At 43.7% G+C, this 7,068-nt stretch overlaps 1 non-coding gene across 1 annotated transcript; it reads left to right on the top strand.

The window, feature by feature from the left end:
* The first annotated feature begins 1,712 nt into the window (after positions 1–1,712).
* TRNAK-CUU (transfer RNA lysine (anticodon CUU)) lies at positions 1,713–1,785 on the top strand. Its single transcript has one exon. It is a non-coding gene; the product is annotated as a tRNA-Lys (tRNA).
* Positions 1,786–7,068: the final 5,283 nt, after the last annotated feature.

The raw sequence follows: 7,068 nt of genomic DNA, 5'->3' as shown, positions 1-7,068 counted from the left end.
AGGAGGTGGCTTCCAGAAGGAGTAGACGCCTGACAGAAAGAGCCCTGTCGCTGTCGCTCTATCGTGTCTGCGTCCCGTGCGCTTACCACGGCACTGGAGACCGAGCTTCATTCCTGGGTCGATGTGACGGAGAAAGGCTGGAGTGGGCCGGATTACAGCCCACACGAGGCCGAACGCCCACTTGCTTGTGAGCAGGAGGGTTTTCAAGCTTATCCCGGCTAGAAAGCCTTCTAGCCAGAAAGGGGCTAACCGAACATAGCTGGTTTAGCTATGAGCCGTAAAAAGGTTGTTATAAGTTGTCTTCTATGAAAAGGTTGTTGTGAGAAAGAAAGAAAAAAAACCTAGTAGGCTGTAGGCTAGCTGTGGCTGCATGCCTGGCACCAGCTCATGAGATACACAGCACCCTGGCGTCTGGCGATTGGGTTATCTGGTCACGCACCAGAGCCTGGTTGGCGGTAGGGATGGCAATTGGACCCGTGGGTATGGATACCCACGGGTTTCGTACCCGATGGACATGGATACGGGTTGAAAAACTCACCCGTGGATCATGTCGGGTCGGGTACCCGAAATAGGTCGGGTAGGGTACGGATAGTATAGTTTACCCATGGATATCCACTGGATACCCGAAATATTAATTCACAATTTCACATGTTGTGTTTTCGGACCATGAACCAAAGCAAAATGGCCCAAAGGCCACCAAGAATGGAAGCGCCCAACTCAAGCGCCGTGTGGCCCGTGTCCCTGTTGGCTGCTGCTAGCCTGGTACTTGTAGTCCTAATTTCTATTCTCCTAACCGGCTAGCTAATCGGCCCATGAGCAACTGTACTATGATTTTGTAAATTGATGATGTTGCTTTGATTATCAATTTCAGATGTTGTGATGTTGTTCATTAAATCCTATCTGTCATAAATTGTGTTGCTTATCATTTTACATGTAGATTTATATTTAAAGCAGCATATCCACCGGATACCCGATACCCGACGGGTACCCGGTGGGCACGGGTACGGGTCTATTTTTTTACCCGATTGGCTTGGTGGGTATGGATATTTGTATAAGGGGTGGGTATGATATCGGGTCGGGTATTATTATACCCGAACAAAACCCGACCCACTGCCATCCCTAGTTGGCGGCATGTAGGAAGCCGAAGCCCCACCGAGCCTGGCTTTGAGAAATGAGAATTACTAGCCTAAAAACTCTACAAAGCACATACACTAATGAGAGTTTTTATCGAGGCATAATAGTGTGGTAATTGTCATAGGAAGAGCGTTGTAAAATATAACGAAAGAGGAGGAGAAATTCTAATTTTAGTTTATTTGTCATGTGGGTACTTGCCAAACTTTAGAATATATTCGCACTATATATGTAGAAAAAATATTATAACTATAAATATGTAGAAAACAATGATAAATAATCCAGTAATTATTTTCTCGCGCGTCCGCTTATGTAGCCGTCCGACGTGAACGACTTTGTTTTACACAAGTGACAAGTACCTCCGTTCCGGTTTGTTCTATCCTGTTCTTTCTGCAGTCTTAATCATTGACATGTCCACAACTAACACTATACCAACTTTAGTTGGATATTAAAACTACATATTTGTATAGAGCCTAAAAGAAAACCACAAGACTCGATATAGATATTCACATAGTTTTTCTCACTGTAATATACAGGTGCAATGTTGGTCTAATAGCCTTGTTTAATGCTTCAAAACAAATGCCCGTCTAGCTCAGTTGGTAGAGCGCAAGGCTCTTAACCTTGTGGTCGTGGGTTCGAGCCCCACGGTGGGCGATTTAATTTTTGAATTTTTCCTGTTTTTTTGAACCTTTTGTTTTTTTAAAAAAAACCGCCATACAGATCCTGCGTGTTTCCTGTTACTACTCTGTACTTTCTTCTGCTTTCCTTGTGCACAATGGGCACCCACCATTTTCCTAGAACCAGTGTTTGCGGTTGACCGCGGCACGCGTAGCAGGTGGTGGAATGCCCGCACCGGAGAGAAGAGTGAAGAGAACGCATCCTCCGCCACCCTCGTCCCTCTCATCCAGCTTCCGGTCGTCGCCGAACAAATCTAGAACCAGTTGCAGATTTGGGAGAGCAACTGTAATCTGCTACGCTGCTCTCTGGTTCTGAGTTCCACGCAGGAACAAATCTGGAACCAGTTGCAGATTTGGGACGTTGCTTTCGAACAAGGATTGCTTTGTGGTGGCTGTTTGAATGGCACTAGAAGAGGAAGCGCCCTATCGGGCGCTCTACACCTCATGTACGTAGAGGAATAAATTAAACCACATGTTACACCATAAACGATAAATATTTTAATACGGTAGCAAAATTAGACAAAGAAAGCCACAATGATTGTGTACCAATAGGCTTTAACAAATAAAAATGGTATACTTGTGTCGAGTACTAAACAAATCAACACTTGGCAACAACAAACAGGGCAGCAGCTCATATGGCTATGTACATATTTAGTTTTAACAAAACAACGTATTCCGATAGTACAGCTTCAAAAGATAATACACATCTATGTCATTGGAGGATTTTTCATTACATCAACATTGAAAGAACAGTGGCATCCTCATCAAAACTATGTCCAGATGTCAACCCAGCATCTTTTTTACCAGCTTGTGAAACGTAAAGATAAGGCGCCCTTATGGGCGCCCTATCACCGATTGTTTCCAAAATCCAAACACCAGAATGACAAAGGCTACATTGCAATTGCAAACTCACCCCTGCCCCACCCCATTGTTGCCTTGCGGAGGAAAGATACCGAGAAAGAAAGATACAGTTAGGGATTGGAGAGAGATTTGTGTCGTCTCTCTCGCTTGCACAGAAGCCAAGCCCACAAGGAAGCCAAAGTGTGGGGGTCTCTCTCGCTTGCACAGTTTCTTCAACATTTATGGGCAGAAAGAACACGAGCCTGTTCTCTAGGGAAAAGATTAAGTGAACTGGCACATAATGTATTGATATTGGAGAGAAATTGAAATGTGCGAAAATAATGTCAAGCTGAACCATATTGTAACAATTTGTAGGCCAGCAACAATGTTTGGAATTATATGAGTCAGATTAATATACCAAAACCAACTATGTAACACAAATTATTTAGAACACAAATCATTTAATACGAATCATTAGATGTGATAAAAACTTTACCTTGGAGTGGAGCAGAGAGGGCGCAATACATCCCTACAATATATAAAATATATGTGGTCGGAAGAGCTTGGATGAACTCCCTACAACTATCATAGTTCAACTCAACTTCGTATATCTGAGCAGTTCGATTGTGCTTCACTGCGATCTTCTAATGATGCCAGCAACCTAAGAACATAGTGCTTGTAAACACCTTGTTGTGATATGAGTCCCTTGGCTAGTACAACAACATACATACTCACAAGAGATTCTACCGTATCAGCTAGAGCAGTGATAGTAGAGGCATGAATATTCTCGCAAACTACTTCATTGAAACACTCACATTTCAGATTATCCAGTGCAACAATGTTTTTATAGTTGAAACCATCAATGAAGCAGAACTTCTTGCACTCTTCCTCAAGTACCTTATAGTACTGAAATGGTTCAAGCGTACGGATATGCACATGCTCTAGGTATCTCAATTCTATCTCATTGGTCCTCTTCAGATATGAATGGAATGCTAAAAGAATGTCATAAATGTAAGAAAGCTGGTGTTTATTGAACCCATCTATCTTCGCATAGACATCTGAATATATCATATCGATCACACCCTTAGATGAATGTGCTCCTGGAATTCAGAAATTTTATTCAGAATATCATTGTCATCCAAGTATTCGAACATGACTGCAAGCGAGAAATTGTAAAAGCGCCTAAACATCCAAGCAACAATGAGATTGTTGAAGCTAGACATTTTAGTTACCTGGATGCATCAATTACCCTCCTCTTCCCAGAATCTAAACTTGAAATAATGGCAACATAGTTCTTCCCAATGTTGCCTATGAAATCAGCAACATTTTTAGCAGTTAACGAAACATAAGTGTAGCCCTAGAAATCAGTAACCTTCTTAATTGAGCTGCAAGTGCAACAAGTCACCACATAATTAGAGTAGGTGAGGTACTACATAATATAAGTTCAACAAAGATGCTCGGTTAGTGAGAGCACAATACAGTAAAACTCATAGATTAATTGATACAATCCATTTCCCACAATTTGGAAAGATTTGGGTGATACCACACATTGTTTTGGATTCCAAGACTATTTTTATTAAAAGAAAGAGGGGGGTTTCACTAAAGGTTTTGATTTCTTTATATACTTAGCTGTTAGGAGATACCAGAATTCACTGCTCGGGATTATGCATTTAACCTTCAACATTCTCGTTTAAAGCACCAAGATCAAACTTATATACCTGCAGAGCATTAGAGTGAATGACTCGCCACCGTGTTAAACCAAATAAACTCTAGGAATGAAGCACAAAGAGATGTGAACAGACAAAGAAAACTGAATCCTTTACCCTTTCCAGCTGCACTTGTTAGGATGTTCTAGAATTTTTTTTGACATCGTGATGCAAATTTTTAGGAAATCTGGAAAGACAGTACCCTTCCAAAATGCATCTGAGAATGTGTGTGTGTTTGGATCTGGATAGTCCAGGATGTTGTTCCTCCGGTACATTTTGGCCAGCAAGCCTTCTGCAACCTTTGACAGCTGAACCACTAGCTTTGTATGAAGGTGTTTGTGGCTACCGGCAAAGGGGCCTTGCGGCACAACACCACCTATGTTCCTCCAAGTTGCCAATGCCGAAGGAGTTGGTTCTTCAGCACTTAGGTATTCAGACCATCAGGATATGCCGCTGTCCACATCTTTGCATTTTAACGAAAGATGGACATCTCTAATTATGTGGTCGAACCCACCTGCTGGACGGTAGCAGCAATAGCAAGGAGTTTCTTTGTTTTGTTTATGATTTTTGCAGTTATGGTTCTATACCTCTATTTACGATCTAGGGACCTTTGAAACAATATAAAATTCATGGTTTTATCCTCATGACTTTGATTTAAGGGCCAATTTGGTAAGACATTGCCTTCTAAATGTGACTCTAGGTATGGATCCTCTTGTGAAGCAGTTTTTTATAGAATTGAAGTCGTCTTACAAAACATTAGGCAAAAGGCTTGTATCCGAGTTTTGTTATAATATCTGTCATGTCAAGGAGATGAAAACGCCACATTTTCATGGCTCCATCTTCATGGTAGGAAAATAGCTCTGATCCCGCCTTTTCTTCACCAAAACCATTTGTTTAATACCTGTTTGGTAGGGGCTTGTTCGATCTAGGGCTTCGTAAAAAAGAATAACCAAAAGTTTATACTTCGATCATATGTCAAAGCAAATTAGACTGCTAGAAGCATCAGATCTTTGAAATAGGGGCATGTAACAGGAAAGCGTTAAAGAAATGAAAGTGAAAACATGTTTTCAACTCCAATCAGACCCTCACCACTACGATTGCTTTTGCCCTGTGGCCCTGCCAATCGCAAAAGCAGTTCGACGACCCTTTCTACATTAAAAGTGTGAAGGAAGCAAGCTCTAGAGGGACTCGAACCATGGAGCCGGCAACCGAATGTTTGACGATTTATCAAAGCAAAGCACAAAATGAGTCGAGAGAACGAAGAGGGAACTGACCATGAGGAGAGCGTCGGGGAGGGCGCTGAGGATGGGGAGGAGGAGTCCACCGACGAGGCCGACCCCCATGATCTCGAGCAGCAGCTCACTCCCCGCCGATAGGTACATGGTCACCTTGTACATGACGAAGGCGTACTCTAGCACGAGGAAGAGGTTCCCGAGGACGGTGGTGGTGTAGGGGAGGAAGCCATAGGACTGCTCGCACCTCTCCCTGGTCGCCGCCGCACCCGTGGCCAGCCGGGAGCCCGAGAGGCAGATCACTGAGAGGAGCGGCGTGGATGGGCCGCCACCAGAGATGAGCTGGCCTTACGCGGTTGCGGCCAGGAGGGAGAGCAGGAGCGGGGCCAGCAGGAATCTATGGCGGTGCTGCCAGCGAGTCGCCATTGTCGGGGCGCAGGGGTGGTGTGGTGAGAGCAAGATCCAGGGGCTGAGGATCCAGAGGTTGCGCTCTAGCTTCAGCAGTGGCTCCGACCAGGCTTGGACGGGTGAAGATGAAAGGGGAAGGGATCGGGCAGGGTAGAGGAGCACGTCGACGGCCGCGACATCGACGTGGCTGCCTCACCGCCGTTGGCTCCAGGGACTTTGCTGCCGGGGCAGGCGGCTACGGTGGCGAGATCCAGTAGATGCAGAATAGGGAGAGGAGCGGCGACACCAGGGCTGCGACGGAAGTGACGCACCAACGATGAGTGGGACCGAGATCTAGAGATGGGAGAAGTGGGAAGTGATAGAACACGAAGGCTCACATAAAAACTCGGGACCGTACCTGTGGCACGCGTCGTGGAGTCACAACCGAGCGGCCCGTGAAGCGCGGACAGGGCTTGAAACCCCTTCAGGTTTTAATAAAGGAGATTTGGCTCACAAGTCACAACTTCACAAACACGCAAACAAGGGTGGTAATGGATTAGAATGAGTTTTAAATGTTTATTCACAATTCGACTGTGCTCTTAATTGATTTTATTTTAAAAAAATACATATTGAGCTCAGCTTTAATCGTCTCTGATTCTTAAACTTTTATAGCGTACAATTTAAAGCCTATTAGGGCGTCCACAATGGTTCTCTCAAATAGCTAGCTGATGTGGAGCTGAGAGGATAATAAAAATAGTAATTTATCTCACCACTGTTACTTAGTCCCACACGTAATACACTTAGTTTCTTAGAATACGTGAAATCTCCTATCTATTTGCTCGTCGCTAGCTATTCTTGTTTTCCCCATATTTTCTATCCACGTAGGAGAGAGTGAATCTAGCTAGTGAAATAGCTAGCCATTGACGCTCTTACCACTGTTAGTTGTGCTCATTTATTTACTCCCTCTGTCCATAAATATTTCTTGCTATGGTATTCGTGTTAGTCAAACTTTCTTAAATTTGACTGAATATATTAGCAACATTTGTGCCTTCAAATAATTTTACTGTAAAAATAAATTCAAAGATCTATCTAATA

The sequence above is a fragment of the Zea mays genome, chromosome 10 (assembly GCF_902167145.1).
Source record: "Zea mays cultivar B73 chromosome 10, Zm-B73-REFERENCE-NAM-5.0, whole genome shotgun sequence".
NCBI classification, from domain to species: Eukaryota; Viridiplantae; Streptophyta; class Magnoliopsida; order Poales; family Poaceae; genus Zea; species Zea mays.
The sequence above is the reverse complement of the archived record's forward strand: the minus strand, read 5'-3'. Positions and strand labels throughout refer to the sequence as shown.